The sequence below is a fragment of the Sturnus vulgaris genome, chromosome 1 (assembly GCF_052056855.1).
Source record: "Sturnus vulgaris isolate bStuVul1 chromosome 1, bStuVul1.hap1, whole genome shotgun sequence".
NCBI classification, from domain to species: Eukaryota; Metazoa; Chordata; class Aves; order Passeriformes; family Sturnidae; genus Sturnus; species Sturnus vulgaris.
In genome coordinates this window covers 39,414,782-39,433,192 of record NC_142243.1, presented here as the reverse complement: position 1 = coordinate 39,433,192, position 18,411 = coordinate 39,414,782, and the positions used below count along the sequence as shown (strand labels likewise).

The 18,411-nt window shown below is 38.4% G+C and overlaps 1 protein-coding gene across 5 annotated transcripts in view; it reads left to right on the top strand.

The window, feature by feature from the left end:
* Window positions 1–18,411, top strand: part of THRB (thyroid hormone receptor beta) — a 154,201-nt gene that overhangs the window by 56,363 nt on the left and 79,427 nt on the right. Inside the window, exon 3 of one of the 5 annotated variants that reach the window (XM_088164168.1) lies at window positions 14,571–14,641. The exons of the other annotated variants lie outside the window; for them this stretch is intronic. The gene's annotated coding sequence lies outside the window, so the exon portion shown is untranslated. The remainder of the gene's footprint in view (window positions 1–14,570; window positions 14,642–18,411) is intronic. 5 annotated transcript variants of the gene reach the window in all.

The following is an 18,411-nucleotide window of genomic DNA, read 5'->3' as shown; positions in this document are numbered from 1 at the left end:
GTTAGTTACCTAGTTTAATAAGTATTAATGTAATTTTTGCTATGCTATACTTGAGGAAGCCCTAGGATCTTACATTGATTATAAGGATTATGAATGTCAGGAAACAGGTTGGGAGTGAAGGGTATTGGCATAGTCCCCCATGTGTAAAAGTGCAAAATGAGCAGTAATTATATTGTGACTATTATTACATGTAAGGTGCAGTTGTTGGGATAGGAAAAGGTCTCCTTGGAGCTGCTAACTATCTGATTTCAGTTTTCTTATTTCTTCTTTTGTTTTGAGAAGTTCACAGATTTGCAGTTGAAGTCTTATTGCAAATACCAGGTCTGAAAGTCTTCAACAGAATTACTGAAGTGTAGTTACTGTGTGTACACAGCAGAGGAAAAATCTTGACAAGAAAATCTTCCCATTTCCAGTTTTCACAAAACTCTTAAAAGGAAGAGCCATGTGAAAATATTTTCTTAAAATTGTTTGACAGTGCCATTCAAAAACGAGATGTTTTGTATTCTTACTTGCTAGCTCAAGCACAATCAGAAAATGATAATTCTTAGACCTGTGATTATTCATTGCTATATTTATTAATAATGGTACTCTTTCATTCTTGTTTGGTAGCTTTCCAAAGCAATTTCTGAAGTGAAAGGCAGCCTGCTCATATTATCTCTTTTACCACCATAGCAGCCTCCTTTTTTTCTTTTTCCTTTTCTTTTTCTTTTTCTTTTTCTTTTTCTTTTTCTTTTTCTTTTTCTTTTTCTTTTTCTTTTTCTTTTTCTTTTTCTTTTTCTTTTTCTTTTTCTTTTTCTTTTTCTTTTTCCCTTTCTTTTTCTTTTTCTTTTTCTTTTTCTTTTTCTTTTTCTTTTTCTTTTTCTTTTTCTTTTTTTTTAGCTAATCATTGTATAAAAAAGGACATGAAATTTTAATATATAGCCTTGCTAGGGAGGAGAATGGAGGGAAATAAGATAAATTAACCTAAAAGCAAATTGAAGTCTAAAATTGAAGTAAAGCTCTTAACTGAACTGAACTTTGAAATATTTATCTAGATTAGTAATGATTTCCTCTGTGAGCACTGTAAAAAAAAGAAAAAAAAACGAAATCTGGAATTATTTGCCTAAGGTTGAAGCATATCATTATTAGATATATGTCACTGTTATCTGTGGATTATTCAGTGGTTAATGTGTAACAATCATTCTTTATAGTGGTCAGTTTATTTGTATCAAAATTTGCTCTTTAAGATCTTCACAAATGTTGAGGAAAGAAGAGGAGGAGACATTTATTTTCTTAACGTGGTGGAATTTTTAAAAAAAGCACTACCACTAAACCTATTTTAGAGGAGATTTCTTACACGTGCTTTTAACAATACTTTGTCCAAAAATATCTTTTCCACTTCTCTCATTTTTTCTCAGCCTGCAATAACTATAACCCAAGGGTGTCATCACTTCCTTCTGAACTTCTCCTGGGCTTGGGGTTATTCCACCCATACACAGAGAACTCAAAATACTTGTCCACTGAAGTGTTTTTTCTCAAGACCTCTGGAAATCAGTCTTGCCCTGAGACTGAATTGGTCCATTGTTCCACTCAGCACTAAGTAAACAAAGCATCTTCGTATTTATTAGGAATGGAAACGTATTTCCATGCTTATGAACTTCTACAGAGAAATCCATTTACTCAGTCTTCAGTGTAACAGCATTGTTGACACAATTTCTGGATGCTTAGCGTCCTTTTTTGACATTACTGGAAGAATTTGGAATGTGTGGTAAAGGCCAATGCACCACATCATAATAAGGCTGTATTTCCCTGTTTTCCTCTATCTGAACAATTCTGATTTGGAACAGGTGATGGTGCCATATGAGTGAAATATTTAAAGTTACCAGTGTGAAGAGGGGCTGTTTTAACTAGTTTGTCCAGGAGACAACACTGTTAATTCTTCTGCATGTACACACCCTTCTTAATCACTGAAAATTCCTTAAGGGAATTTCTGGGTTAATGTGAGAGCTTGGCTGTAGAGCTGGAGTAACTGAACTTTGTCATCTATACACCACAGAGATGACCTGGATCAAAACTTTACCTGTCGGAAGGGTTTCAGAACAAGTAAAAGCAAACTGAATGCAGTTTTTGAACTTTGGTTAATTTTATTGGACTGTTGCACTTGGAAAGATCTTGGCCAGCCCATTTACAACAGCACCAAAGTGGACAATGATCAAGACAAACATCTGAGTAGGCAGAGGCACAGAAACCTTTTGGAAGCATCCTTTAATCTGGTGGTGAGGCGTGTGTGGAGTCCCCCAGGGGTTGCTGTCATTAACGACTCCCATGAGACTCCTGACAGAGAAGGTTTTTCAACACCAAATGTGAATCATGAAGCGTGCCTTTGATTGATTGCAGCCTCTTGTTTGGGAATGTAATTAATGCCTCGGTTCAGCTGCCAGCACGCTGATGAGCAGTGATACTTGAGATGTCACACGGGGTGTCCCCCTTGGCCTCCAGCAGTGGCCCTAGAAGGAAGGGAATCTCTGTGGGAGATACCCTGTAATGTCGGGATGTATTTGGAAATAAGCAGTTGAAAGAAAGCCCTTCTGTCAGGAGAGCCTTCTTTTATTTGAATTCTTATGAGAATCTGGGATTTTTTCCATTTCCATCCTTTTGCCTGTCACTTTTTCCTCTGTTATAAATAACACCTAAATGTTTCTCTAGAAGAGGAATAGATTGACAGCAATGATACCAACCACTTCTCACAAGGAAAGAATTGTTAGTCCTGGTCTTCATGATGTGTAATAATAGCCAAATGATAAAAAATATAGCATTTTTTCTTTAATCTTTTTGATGTGGAGATTAGCAAATCATAAATTATTTTCTACTTTGGCTGCTGATATCCTCATTATAAAACTGAAGGGTTCTTAGGGCAGTTCAGCGACGCTTTCAAAGCATTTCTTCTTGGATGAGATCCAGAGGATTCCAGCATGGTCGTTTTGGCACAGTTGGTTGGTTTTATAAAACAGGTGTCTACATGTGTGTAATAAATCCAGTTATGCTGATAAATCTGAACAGATAATTGAAAAGTGTGTGTTACAGTGAACAAGGCTGGTAATTTACCATGTCAGTAAAGCAAAATATAAGCAACATTTCTGTAATGTGTGTAATGTTCAGTAATTCTGTAATTTAATGACTCCATTATGTGAGTCATTTTTAAATTCTTGTTCAAGATGTTCTTGATCCAGATGTTATTTTATTTTATTTTATTTTATTTTATTTTATTTTATTTTATTTTATTTTATTTTATTTTATTACTAGCTGCCTCTTGGTTAAAATCTGCAAAACTGATTCTCTTCTTGCTTTACCGTGGCACCAGCCAGTCCATGACAAAGGATGCAAAATTAATGAGGAAGTGGAGAACTGAATCATACACATTAAAAATATATGTAGTAAATGAAAATCATCAGTAGGCTTGTATTACCAAAGAGTCACTTTTCCAGGTGATGTTCCAATCTATTCTTTGAAACCAAAAAAGCTTTTTAATCCTGCTCATATCACTTACATCAGACTTTTGCTAATTAAGTTGCTAAGATTCGGCAATATCTCAGATGGTCTGGAAATATTAGAAAAGCAGACTGGTGATTTTACTGTAATGAATTTCATCATTAGCATTGTGATGTTTTGAGCTCTTTTTATATATTTCCTTCAAAAGTTTTGAAGTCTCATTCCTGATTTCAGATGAATGCATTGACCTAATTATCACCATATTCACATGGAGTCCCATGACCTTCAGAGAAAGGTAGAGGATCTTCAGTGTTTTGGAAAGCTCATAAACAGCTGAAAAAAATTAAGCTCAAAGGCTATAACCTCCATGATTACTGCTACTGAATTAAACAAAGGAAGCATTGCAAGGAGACAGTTATATTGCATTTACTAGTTAGCAAAAGTTCTTCTAAGACCCAAAGGATATGCTGTAGTTTGGTATTTGTTCCTCAAGTGTGTGATGGATTTCAAAGGTTACCTCCAGCTCTGGGGAGAACTAGGATCTGTGACCAAAGATTTCAGAGATGAAGGGAGAGCTGCTAAAAAAGTCCTGCAGTGATTTGGGATGTGTGCTGAAGCTGAGGGTCAGTCAGTTAGGATCAGTAGTTGAGTATCTGTGTGGTGTAACTGTACCTACAAAGTACATCTGTGTTGTATCTGTACATTCAGGATCTATGTATGAGTTGATTATTTAAGGGATGTGGCCTCCATAATTCGTCAAATGATAGTTCAATCCCTCATTCCTTTAAATGCTCTGTAAAAGTCTATCATTCTTAAGAGGGCATCTGGATGAGAGCTGATAAATGGGATTGTAACAGACTCTTTTCTCCTCTTTAAAGTGTTTTTTTCCTTTGCACAAGCTCTGAGAATAGGTCTGATCCTGAGGAAACTTATCCTAAATGCCTTTGTTCGGGGAAGTGCATATATTGCTCCTGTTCCCTCCCTTCCTTCTGCTCAGGGTATCCAGCTAGAGATAAGGGTATCTTGGTGAATTAACATCTTTTGCACTTTATTTTGAGGTTATTTTCATCATCGTGAGTTTAGGAGCACAAATTCCCTTTAGGATCTCTCAGAGCTGCCAGATACAAATGAGGGAACTGTTCAGTACATTTTCTGAAGAAGCAGATATGTGAATCCTCTTCAAACTGGGAATATAATTTCAAGTAAAGAACTCCTTTTGTGTCCCCTGATGCAATTGTAGTCAGTTAATCTAGTTCTCTTAACTGATTATTATGGGGGGGGTCTGCAGACCTAAATTGAAATATCTAAGGAGAGTTAGGAGCTGTAGGTGAAAGGCTTGATGTCCATGCAATACACTGTGAGAACAAGTTGTGTGTTGTGCTTAGATTCATCTGTAATTATGTTTTGTGACCAAGAGGGGGAAGGAAGTGTGATTTACAGTGTTGAGATTTGTGATGCTTTCCATTAGTTTTGACACTGAAAACAGTATTGGAGCTCTTGTATTGTGTGCTGCAGATCTCCCCTAGATGAAAGTAATATGGAGAGAGCAAGAAAACCATAATATTGACGACCATGCTTATAAGAGTGTTGTATGATAATCCATCTAAATCGAATAGGGATGTACAAGTTTGTGTAGATGTTCTTAGTTTGGGGATTTTTTGTTTTTTGAGGGTTTTTTTTTGTTGGGTTTTCTGGTTTTTTTGTTGCTTTTTTTTTTTGTGCATGTGTGTGTGTAATCTAAAGTTCCAAGATATACAACTACTGAATTTTTTTAAAGAATTAATGTTAAACTCTATGCTTACTGCCAAGTCAACTCATAAAAATAAATGAAACACTCACACAAACATTCTGCTTACCTTTTCTGTGCTCAGAAAGATTTCAGTTTTTTATTGCCTCTCTCAGCCAATATGTAGTACCCAGCATTTCTGCTGCTGAACAAGATTGATTTGTTGTGCAAAACTGATGACACAGATTATTCTACCTGAGCTATTTTCTTATGTCTCTGCCCAATACATTGCTGGTGATGTGGGGATAGGGTTCCAAGGCTTAGGTGCCTGAACTGCTTGCAGTAAATCTCACAAAATCACAGAATATGCTGAGTTGGAAGAGATCCACAAGGTCCAACTCTTGGCCCTGTGCAGGACCATTCCCAAGAGTTATCCATGTGCCTGGAGCATTGTCCAAGGGCTTCTTGAACTCTGTTAGGTTGGTGCTGTGACCGCTTCCCTGGGGAGCCTGTTCCAGTGCCCAACCACCCTCTGGGTGAAGAACCTTTTCCTGATATCCAGCCTAAACCTCCCTTGTCACATCTTCAGGCCATTCTTTTGTGTCCTGTCACTGGTCACCAGAGAGCAGAGATCAGTGCCTGCCCCTCCTCTTCCTCTTGTGAGTGTCCTCATCTCAAGAGCATGCACAAGGTGCATCAGAACATGAGTTAATGGTTGTTACACTTGTAGTGTCTTGGACATTATCTGTATAAGAATATTGGAGGGTTTATGCCCTATGGATTGAATAGAGTGGAATGAATGAAGAATTGGATGGGAGTTGAATTACTTATTCCAACAACAGCTTTCAAGTGTAACTGGACTGAAATTACTCTGCTTCTGGTTTAGAACTAGAAAAGCTTTTACAAACCATAACTAAACAGAAACAGGGTCTAGATTTATTATCTGGTAAGAAGAACAGAGAACAGTCTTATGCTTTTGGCTCATCCACTGCACATATTCTCTATAGTAATATGACCAATGCAAAAGTAGTTTATACATATATTAGTGTCTTGTTCTTGTGTGGATACAGCCTTAAAGTTACATATTATCTTTAAAACAGTGAATGAAGGTGGACAGGAAATATGAGACAGACCAGACTAAGCAAGGACAGTGCAGGTCTTATTGATGATAGCTCCAGTACTCAGAAAGAATTGCACTGTTTTTTTCAGTGTGAAATACATACAATACTAGCAAGACCATTCGTGCCAGCCTTGCCTTATGATTTTTTTCAATGATGATGCACACCCTTTTGTACCAGAAGGGAAAAAAGTTAATTAAGTCCTTTACAAATACATGTGAAATATGCAATAAATTAATTTTTTTAAGAGTGCTGCTTAAGGTTATAGCGTTCATATGTCAAGCTCAGAAGAAAAGTCCAATTACAGTCCCCACGCAATGAGTGGTTTTATGTTACGTGTGCAGTACAGGTATCATAATAGTTTTCTTCTCTTGATATATTGGTAATTTTCTGAATAGTGGCATGAGGTAGTGATTTGTTTTATGGCTGTCTAAGATCATGGTACAGTGTTAATGTTTCATATTCTTCAGACTGAAATGGTTTGGATGCCTTCTCTGTTTTATTGAGGTCTAGTGCTATGCATAAATGTATTTTACCTTACTGATTTATCAGCTTTTCATAACCGCATCTGAATTGTCTCAAATACCCTCCTATCCCAAATCACTCAGCTTGTGTTACAGTCACTCAGACACCTTCCTCACAGCTGCCTGTCCTGTATGATCATCTGTGCTTTTATTCTCTGACAGAAAGTGTAATTAGAGAACAATGATTTAGATTTTGGTTTGACATATGCTAAAAACTTATTACAGTACTCTTTCATCTACTGCTGTTGTCTTATAATGTTATAACTATCTCTTGTTTTTCTGAAGTTAACTTCCCAGCTCTCTCAGAGGTGAAATGCTCTGTCCATAGCCATATAAAACATAGTTGTCTAGGCGGGGAAGAGAAGAGTTATTTCTCTTAGTCAGCCTAGTGTGGGAATTTGGAGAGACAGAATGTAATTAATTATCAAGCTTAAATTTTGGCCAAGGCTCTATTAGAGAGGAGAGTTACAGTTTATGAATTTCTTTCATTCTTGTGATGACAGGATGAGCAGGAGGGAGAGGAGAGTGGGGCTTTATGCAAACACAGAAGTTTGGACTCTTGCTGTGGCAGCGTGTTTCAGTTGTCGTCATGTTAAACTGGACTGCTTTATGTGGCTGTGGCAGGAGAATGGGGGGTAAAAATGATAGCACAGCTTCAAATGAAATTGTTTGCAGGGGAAAAAATGGTTAATTATACATAAATCAAGCTCACAAAAACCAACCAGAGCATGAAAGAGCTACAGTGCATGCCCTCTGCCTTTCACAGACTCTTTCCAATTCACTTGGTGCTTTGTGTTGCTTTTCTGAGGCAATTCTTTTCTCCTTATGTGTACCAACACACATTTTGTCATAGTTTGTTGATGGTAATTTTGGGGCCAGATCTAGCAAGTCTCTAGTAGGCTGTTTAGCAATTAGATCAAATATAAATCAAGAAACTGCTGTATAAGTTATATTTTAGTTCCTTTACCATGTCTAGATTTAATTTTGTAGGGAAGGAGTAATCACAGAGACGAGTATTAAGACCGAACACATCCAGAACTGGAGGGGAGGAGAAGCTGTATGTCCAGCAAGGCCATTTTTCTGCCATGTTATTGGGAGCATGTGCCACATCAGCCAGCACTAAAAGAAATAGTCTTAATGCAGTGTAGAAACAGGACAGGAGAATAGATGATCTATCTTTGACAAATACCTCCCTTGTGAATTTTCAGTTGTGTTCCTTTTTACCATTAAAATTCTTCAAATGTTATCTAATAGGTTATATTAAAAGGATGGAAGAAAGTAATTCGAGGTCCTAACTTTTCAGAATCTCTTGCTTGTATGAATTCGACTTCTTAAATGCATGATATGCCAAGTCCCAATATGTTTGATTCTTAAATAATACGAAAATAATAATTCACAGAGAATGAGATCTGTTTTTCTTCTGAAGAAATGCTTGCATTCTGAAAAACTTGTAGTGGTGTGCTGTGTAATGGTTCCACTGTCCTTGTAAAACAAGCTGTACTTTGTCCTGTTAAAAGTAGAACTACTTAAGAGATGCCACACTTACTATGAAATTGCAAATAGTCTCTCTTGGGAGAAGGTGATTTTCCTTGCTGAAGGAAAGTTGGCATTGATAAGCATATAATCCATTAAAATAGTGTTGTCATAAATGGATATTGAAGTTCCTATCTGTGGGAATAAATAATACTGTAGGGAGTAGGAAGAAAATCAGGGTGCAACTGCACAGCCAGCATTCCTCTCCATCTTCTGGCTTTAGGACTAATTCATCACATAACCAACTACTTGTGCGAAGTGGAATTCACTGTTGAAAGGAGAACAGGTGAATGAGATAGAAAATGAGCTGAAAATTGAAATAAAAAAAATCTGTGTGTCTTTCAAAGACTAATCAATGGGTGCAACCTTGAACCCCCAGTCACAGGAAGTTTCTGCCTTACTTTGTTCCATTTCAGCTCCAGGCTGTGGAGTAGTTGCACATGCAATGCTCTCTCTGTTGAGCAACCAACACAAGAAAGGTCAATAATTAACCAACACTTGGCTACCGATCAAAAATCACAGCAGAAATCAGTGAAAACCATCACAAATTCTCCTATGCTGAGGCAGATTACCCATCCCACTCTCTGCCCACAGAGGACAGCAGTTCAGGGCTGCCACTATGGCTGGGTAAAAGGTGTGTGTGCCAGGCTACACAGTAGCTACAAAATAAACACACAATTTGACCTTCCCAAGGGTTTTGTTTAATGTTTTATTCTCAGCTGTGAAGAGTAGCTCCTGCATCCTCTCCATAGGACTGGTGAAATGAAATTGTACATAGCTGGATTTGTAAGGAAAAAGGGAGGATTTTCAAAGGCATATTTCCTTAAAAAACTCTGTAAAACTATCTACCTCTTTGCTGTAAGAGGTACCTCAGATGATGTTTCTCAGTTTTTATATGTACATTTCTAATCATGGAAGGGGGTGTATTTTTATATACCTGTTAGAAAGAGGGATCTTTTCCCGATAAACAGAGGTTTATTTCTGACTTCAGTTTTGGGGATGTTTCGAGTCTCAATAATAGGATACCTGTGTGGAGTAGCCTAAATATTTAGGAGCAGCATGTTTTAGTCAGTATCTGAGAAGATTAGGTTTGAGTTGTACATTTCTGACTTACGAAGTTTTATATCCTTTTAAGTTGCACACACACAACAAACAGAGTTTGCAAAGTCAGCTGTACCCCACCCATGACCCCGTCTGTTTCCTTTCATTATAAACTCATTATCAGTCAACTAAATCCCCTTCTTTTTAATCTCTTCTTCAGGGGATCCTACTCTCTTTTTCTGCATATGTGGTCTGTATGGGCCTTATTTCTCCTCCTCTTTCCAGCGGTTTTTCCCTGCTGGAGTGTGGGTCAGCCTGGTCCCACTCTCTGTGCTGCCTGAGCTCCATCCTGGGCTGTGGCACAGGCAGCAGCAATGGCAGCAAAGGCATCTCAGCTTCCTCACTTCACATGAGGATAATACTTCAGTGGAACCCAGCATTAAACCCAGCATCTAGCACCTCTCACAAGTTTGCAGACATTTGGAGTGTCATCACATTTGAACTGATTTTAGCTGGCCTGGCAAGAGCCACTTCCCCGACTAAAATGTACTCTCTGCTGTTTAAAACAGGAGGGATATTTGAATTCGTGAAGATAATATTTTCTCATTGCAAAACAGTGTCTTTTTCTTTTCCTGGCTTATATCTTGGAAATAATTGAACCATTTTGGTTAATGTAAGAAAAAAATAGCCTGAACCATGCATCCAACCTGGAAAGTTTCAGCCCAAACAATTAGTCTGGCAAAATTATAAGCAAATGAAAATCAGATTTATAGGAAGCATTGGATAATCCTTAGTAACTATCTGTGTCACGGCTCCCACCTGTGTGTATTGAATTCACAAGACCACTTTTTATCCAACATGGATGCAATTTGCACACACTCTCATCCAGTGTATTCTGATGAAATGCATATCACTTAAATAATTGTTTAATATTATTCATTTTTTGTGCTTGTGAGTGCTCTGTTTGTAGAATAAACAGTTTTTTTCACTTTTCTCCAAGGAAATCTTCTCCCGAATCACTTGGGGGAGGGGCTACTTGAATCTGCTTTCTAGAGGAACCCCATTCAGAAGTTTCCTCCCAAATTTTGCCCTAAACCAGGACCATAATCCACTTAACAGGCATAAGAATCACTCTGTCTAAATATGACTGCAGCTAATCACATGTGTTGTTAAACCTGTTAATTGCTTATCAACTGTTTGTGTAGATTGTGTTTTATAATAGCAAATGGAGGAACAAATGCTCAGTTATCCTTTATAATTGTTTCTGTTAGACATGTTTTAATAATTATAAAATTTTTGTCCATCCTCAAAAACATACAGTAAATTTATAATGTAAAAGCTCAGTAATTGAAATGCTATTGTGACACAGAAAGCTGTCTAGCAATTAATGGCTCAGAAAAACAATAAGTTAGTGCAAAGCCCTGAGTCTTCATTCTCCTAATACATCATTTTGTTTATTTCCATACTGTGTTGTTCGCAGTGGGAGTCAGAGGAAGCCTTTGGCTGAATATTCTCTACCCTTAGCTAAGAGACTCTGTTGTGTTTTCATTACATTTGCCTCACATAATCACTCACTGTTCATTTCAAAAAGCCTTTGATATTTCTGCATGTGTGTGTCCTAAACAATAAGCTGATCCATATTGCAGCATGATTTATTGTCTTCTGATCTTACACACAGCTTCTCCTTGTGGAAAACAGCTTATGAATCAGGGTGCTAGCTGCAGCTTGAGTAGCTCAGGAAACTTTCTTCCTGTGTGCAGTACCTACATTCCTAGGCAAGGTCAGTGATCTGGTCAAGTGAGGCTTTTTTGTTTGGATGGCCTGTCTTGCCCACATTCCTTATAATAATTTTTTTCCTATATTCAAGTATGCTTCCCAACTCTGTGTGTGTGAAGAAGTCTCAGTATTTACTGTGACTGCAGGCTGGTGATGCAGTACATCTAGGCTGAGTGCTCCTAGGACCAGATGGAAAATGCCAGTGTGCTATGGAAGAACAGCAGCAAGCATGAACACCTTTCCTTCAGCTTGTTTGTTTTGATGGGTTCACATTGTGCCACCAGAACAAGTCTGATGTAAGGGATGCTGTGGCAGGAAGGCTGAAACTTGCCAGGGAGACACAGAGAAAGAAGGTGGTGTGCAGAGAACATTGCCTTAAAGCTTATAATTTTCAGAGAAGCTGCCTGCAGGAATGCCGTAGGCGTGGAGGAATGATGATCTCAGGAGGTTGCACTGGCTGTACCCCAGAATATACACCCATTTGTGGGTGGGAGTCTTCTCATAAGGTTGCAGGTAGAACTGTATAAATTTAAGTGGCCTAACTGAACCTAGAGAATCATTGCCCAGCATTAAAAAGTTTGAGTTAGGAATCTGAGTCCAGGAATCTCTGCTACTTAGTACTCTAGTACATAGAGTAGATAGTTGTTGCTTAAGGCATACAGGAGGGAAAGGGTTAGAATAAAAAAGTAAGCAAAGAATTTGGAAATCCAGTATCTTTGCACGGGACATATGATCACAGTCTGCTAGAAACCTTTTGTGAGAGAAAGAATGTGCAGTTAAAATAGTAAATTGTTGTTCAGGCAAGTTCTTTTGGAAGAAGGTAGCTGACTGAATCCCCAAGTGCTAATGGTGAGAGTGGCAGTGGTTCTGCCCACTGTCATGGCTTGGCCAGTTTTTCCTTCTCTGTCAGTCTTTTCAAGGTGGACAGAGTCCAGGAGGATTTTACAATGGCACAATGCCTTGCAGTCAGTTCCAGAGTAAATGGAAATAATGGAAAAAATAATAAGAAGGCAGCAGTAGAGGGGCAGGGGAGAGAGAAAAAAAAGAGAATATAGTGGTAGTGTCCTGCTCTGTGGGAATGAAGGATCGCATGTTAGGGGAAAAGCTGGCTCATATATGTATGGAGATCTGCCACACACATGCTCATGTGCTGATCATGGTCAGTGACCTCATCCATATGCAGGCCTGGATATCACAGTGGTTAGGGTTTGCCAGCCAAGGACTGGCTCTGGAGCAAAGTGAAGACTGGCTGGTTTTGGCAGAAAATCCCCACTCTTTGCAGAGCCACTTGGAATCTCGTGAAGGCTATGAATCTTAGAGCCTTTTCTTTGCAGGGCTTTAAAGGTGGATGACAGATAAAATAAGTTCATTTATTGGTTATTTTATTCCTCAACTAAATCTGCTTTCTATTTGTACCTGCATGAGCTCACTGATTTACATTCCTGTAATGTACTCTTTCTCTTTTATTTTATTTTTTGGGCTATCTTACTATAAAGTCCCCAAAATCCAATACCCTACTAAGTCCATTGAGACACAGAGGAATGGTGATACCCATTCCATGTGCAGGCTGATGGGAATGACCTTGGAAAAGGTCATAACAGTCTGGATCAGCAATACAAGTCTAGGCTGAAGCCTCTGTCCCTGCAGGTGCTCTCAGTTGCATGCAGGGTCATCAGGCTGTTTTGTGTGAGCCGGGACTTGTTCTGTAACTCAGCGTTTCCGGGCAGGGAAAGGCATGCTAACAGGACTGCTCTTTCCCAGCAGTGCTGCTCAGCTCTGTCCAGGACGTGCCAAGTCCTCATTAACATCTTTTACCCACTCTTGGCATAGTTCTGGGATGGCAGTGGTTGGTGTTTCCATTTAGAGGGACTGATTTTTAGGTTCCTTTCATAGTTCTGCATCTAGCAGTCCTTGCTAAAGCATACAGTAAGTATATAGGAAACTCTCCTGTGGTCCCCACAGCTCTGCAGTAAAGGTAGAACTGGAGATGCCAAGAGACAGAGCATTTTCCTATAAATTCTTTGCCCTGTCTGTTTTCAAATTAACTGGTGATGGATGAGGGGGAAGAGGAAGAGAAAGAATAGCATAATAAAACTCCCCCATTGCATCACTTAAAATTCTGAAGGAACGTTCATAAAAATCAATGTTGCTTCTCTTCAAGCTGCTGGGGGGCACAAGTCTTTAATCAATTAAATTCTCATTTTTAGATTTTTTTTTTTCGCAAGGCTTCTTAAATGTCTTTGTGCTGTTATGTGTACCTGATGTTACTTTTCTAGCTGAAATAATTGGGTAAGTTTTGCATATTTTAGGTATATACTAGCAAATAATAATGGGAAACATGAAAGTATGGTTCACATTAGGAATTAAAAGTTGATGTAATCTGAATGGGAGCCACAAGAGTTTGAATTGTTTGGCTAGTTTAGTTCATGCAATTGGGAAAAGAATGGAAATTTAAGTATGTGTGGTACATTTGGTTATTATGCATAAAGCATAAAATAATCTAAAGTTGCATATTTCTTTTTGTGATAATCCTTTCCAGTCTTAGGGGGCAATCAAGATAAAATAAGATCTGTGAACTACCATTTTCCCTGTAAGCTGTAAAAACCTTATTCTGGTAATTTGTTCATGAGTAGGTGAACGTGGCTGTTCTTATCGTATTACTAATTTTCATTTTCAATAAGGATATTAATCTGGCAAGCTGTACTTGATTTGTGTTTCAAAACCCCCCTAAAACCTGGTAGGATATGTGTAGGCCAGAGAGGAATAATTTTATCTGAAGATACTTGCTTCTTTAATAACAAGTCATCCCTTCTTCTCAGTGCATTTATCCCACTACTTTTTTCACCCATTTCTACTCCACCGAGGGCTGGTATCCTGACAAGACCTCCATTCCTTGTGTTTTGTGTCTGACCTCCCAACAGTAGTACTTGTTTACCTAGGGAGATAATTGTATTCTGGAAAGCATCCAGCTGATAACTTACTTTTTCATTAGACCCCTTTTTCCTATTAGTTATCTCCTGTTAGTTGATCTGTGTCATTTGATAAAACTAATTAGGTAATAAAAGACTGTTTCTGAGCTCCTCCCTTTAATTTTGGCATGGTGAAATGTACTTCTTGGCACCTTGCTCTTTCCACATAAAGACAGCCTTCAGTTGACAAACAACATAAATCCAAAAGAAAACAAGCCAGTTCACGCATTCTCTCTTGATATATCCTTGTGCCAGAACAAAATAGTTCCTAACAAATTATTTGTACCAAAGATAGTGACATAATCCTGGCTCTGCTTTAGAGTTTTGCAAATGTTTGCAGAGCTTCTGAAGAGGCCAGGCTAAAAATACTCAATGAAAGCATTCAGAATTCTACTAAAAGCATTTTGTTTCCTAGGACTTTCCTCCCTTCTGAAAATGCCCTCCCACAGCTGCATGGCATTTATTAGAAGGTGATGAAGGTATAAGGTAGGAAATCACATTTTATATTTTATTTTAAAATTTAGGCTAATTTTCAGGCTTCCTTTTTAGATTATATACATTTTTGTAAAGAAAGGGATATCTCAATGGAAGGTAAGCTTATTATTAGCTTCAAATTGAAGTATACTCATCCAATGAAAAAGTCTGATCAGATTGTCCTTCATGAAAGTTCTCAGTGTGAAGGTTTGAGGTGTCATGGTATGCAGCATTTCAAATACAAATAGCCAAGAATTGCCACTCTTTTATGGACAATTGCTTCTGATGCACCCTAATGATGGAGGAGCTTCCTGAGAATGCTGGTGGATTTTTCTCTTGATTGCTGCACCCCCGAATAAAATTATTCTTCAAAGTTTACTTTGAGAAGAGTATAGAACATGCTATGCTCAGATGTGAGACCTGAAGAAATCACTGTAGTCATTTTCCATTCAGCCCAGAGAAAATTTATCCAGTGAAATTAGACCACGGTAGCTGTTCCATGTTTTCACTCAGAAATGTCATCTCTCTTAAAAGAATGGTTTCTACCTGTTTAGTGTTGAATGTAAGCAGTGCTTTGGTCAGGTCTGAAGAACTGTTTTGGTATTAGTTGCATACTATTAGTAGATACTGGGTGTTGTATTTACTTCCATCTCAGAAAGATCTACCATGGGGATGTTTATGTTGTGCTTGCAGAGATTTGGAATATTACATCTTCTGGGATGCAAGAATGCCCCAGAATAGCAGTGTATGAAATTTTAAAATCAGTGTTATGATAAACTTGGATAGTACCACTGTGTGTTTGTGAGTCATGTGATAAATAAATGATGGAAGTGATAGTGAGTCAGTTACAGCAACAAGAAGTGACTGTTTTAAAAACTAAAGAGAAATAAAAGTTTGTACTTTCATTTGTCCTAATTAGATTCAGAAAAGGTTTTGACTTGCTTTCTGCCCCTGAACATTTTTATTGTCTTCTCTAGATGCTCTTATAGCCAATAGTGACTCATGGGCATTCAGCTAAGATGCCTGTGATGGTGGTTATCCTCTGGAGCTGCTGCTTTTCCTAACAAGAACAGTCCTGAGATACTGCAGTTTATAACCTACCACAATGTTAACTAGTTTTCTGTCTATTTTGACTATCATATCATATCTCAGGTAGAGTTGATTTTGCATTTCTAGCATTAAACATAAGAGCTTTCCAAGCAAATGGCAGTTACCACTGCAAGGGAATTGAAAGCATGGGCTAGCCTGCCATTGTGTCAAATCTGATAATTGGTTTTCACACATAAGCAGCTCTGGAAATCCAGACTACCAAGCCTGTTTGTACTGTGTGCTTTTCTTGAATGTGCCACTCATTTTCACTTCAGATAGTTTGCTAGCCCTCCTGGCTGAATGTCAGTGCCACAAGAGGCCCCTATCAAAGCCTTACTCAAATTGTTCCAGTCCTGTGCTTAGTGGTGCATCAGTGAATTGTATCCTGCGTGGCGTGATTTTCAGCTTACTGTGAACAAATTCTCCAGGGTTACAAATTTGCTAAGAGGTACTGTTGGGAGTCTCTGTATTTATAGGCAGCCATGTGGTGCCCAGCAGCATGATACTCATTTTCCCTCAGGATCCTTTCCCTGTCTGGGCTCTGTGCTGTCTGCCCCTGTTGTGAATGAAGATGTGGAGCAATGCCAGAGGTGCTCTTTGCCAGCAGGGTTATGGGCTCATTTTGGCTTGACCCCAGAAGTAGGGCAACAGATAAGGAATAGAAGAGGCTACAGCCCAGTTTTGAATGGAGTTGCTCTTGGTTTATCTGCCTTGGCTCAGTATTTAGCCATGGTCTCTGCACAGCTGTCAAGATCTGATCCTGGGAAGGGAGAGAGACTGCTTGGCTCACTCTGCTTCAGTCCTGTCCTAGGCACTGCAAAAATAAATGAGTAAGTGCTGTTGAGCAGAAGCACTGCTCTGGGTGTCCTGGCAGGAGACAGCATAGCACCTCTATTGCTTTCTTGGCTGGACAGTTTGAGAGAACTCACCTGCCTGCTGCTCATTTCTGCTGCTGACAGAAGCTGCTTGTACAGCTGATGGGAGAAGCCAACCTTTCCATTCCCCACCCTTGCACATGAAGACAATGCAGTTTAATATAAGCATGTCCTTTTCACTGCTTATTAAAATACAAAACTGTGAACATATTAATACTTAACATATTAACAATGGTGGATTAAACCAGTAATATTAACATTTTCACTTATATGGGGTTGACAAACGCTATCTGTATATGGAATTCAGAGAGCGTAGCTGTAGGAGAACTGTGTCTTTACTAGCTAACTACTGTGCAGTATTTTCTGAATTAATGAGAAATCCTTCTACAACTCAGGATTGTTTTTTCTAGTAGGGATTGCTGTTGTGACACTAGATTCTTTTCAAGTTCGACCGCACTGTGCTTAGTTGAGACAATTATTGTTTTGTTGGATTTTTTTTTTTTTTTGTATGAACACATCAGAGAAATGCGTTAATTCATCTGAAAATTAGAAGGGGAAAAAACCTATTTTACTGCCATGCTAGTGTGAGCTCTACTGACAGTTCAGCAGTTGATGATGTTTTACAGTGCTTTTGTTTGGTGCTAAAAAAATATTTTCTGATTTATGCCTAAGTTACATGGAATACATATAAGAGCTAAAATTGAGTCTGTGTCTTGCAAAGGAGAATTAAAATTGAAAGGAAAATACACTAAATTGTGGTGTGAGTGGATTGTGGCAGTGACTTTCTTCTGTGCAAAATTTAAGATAAAAGATGAAAAATGTTAAGAACTAAGTAACAGCTGGTGCTGGTAAATAGTATTTGTCTTCAAAGAGCCATAGGGATTTTTCATGAATTTCAAAAGATCCATTAGTGAAAGGGATGATTTGACTTGACTTGCAGATACTGCTGTCGAAGCAAAGAACTTAAATAACTGTCCATAGCAGAGCCAAAATGAAATCTGATTCAGGTATTCCTGATCGCTCTCCTTGTTCTCCAGTTGCTTGACTGTCAAAGCAGACTGACACAAAATAATCTGCAGGTTGTTCCTGATTTTTTTCTTTCTTTAGCAGTTAGAAATTTTGGTTCTCTGTGACAGACAACGTTTGTACTACAGATGCATGAACCACAGAAAGTGGTTTGAGCATGTCTGCTTGTGAATATATTTTATTTTTAGAAACTGCAGAATTTTCCCCTGTTCTTACCATTTCCTGCGTTTTACTCTGGAGCATGATGGATGAAGAAGGCTATTTGTGTGATTAAGGTATGAGGATAGCAACTGTAGGTCTTGGGTTTACAGTTGCAAGTCAGATGTGACGGTCAGTCACTGAAGTGTAGTAGCAACAAGTGAACTTCTTCATCTGTAAAAGAATATTTGTTCTGTTAGAAGTGTGTAGGAGAAGTGAGGCTGCATGAATATTTTAAAAGCCCTGTGGGATCCATGTAGGAAAGTGTCCATAGAAGTGATATTAAATCAGTGAGAGTGTAGAAACAGTACATTCACCTGCAGTAAGCAGTGGGAGAATTAAGCTAAACAGGAACACGACGCACTGGAATAGGTGTTGACACATGGAGTTAATTGAGAGCAATTAGGTCTGTGCGTAGACAAGATCTACACAGCCCGTTTGATGCATGGCATTATGTGAGTAAAGGGTGCAGGATCAGACCTTTTGTTTACAGATTTACCTAATGCTTTAAACTATTTGGATGAATGGTGTTACACAAATGTTAGTCATAATTATTATTTAATTATGACTGCATGTTTACTTTGAACATAGTCC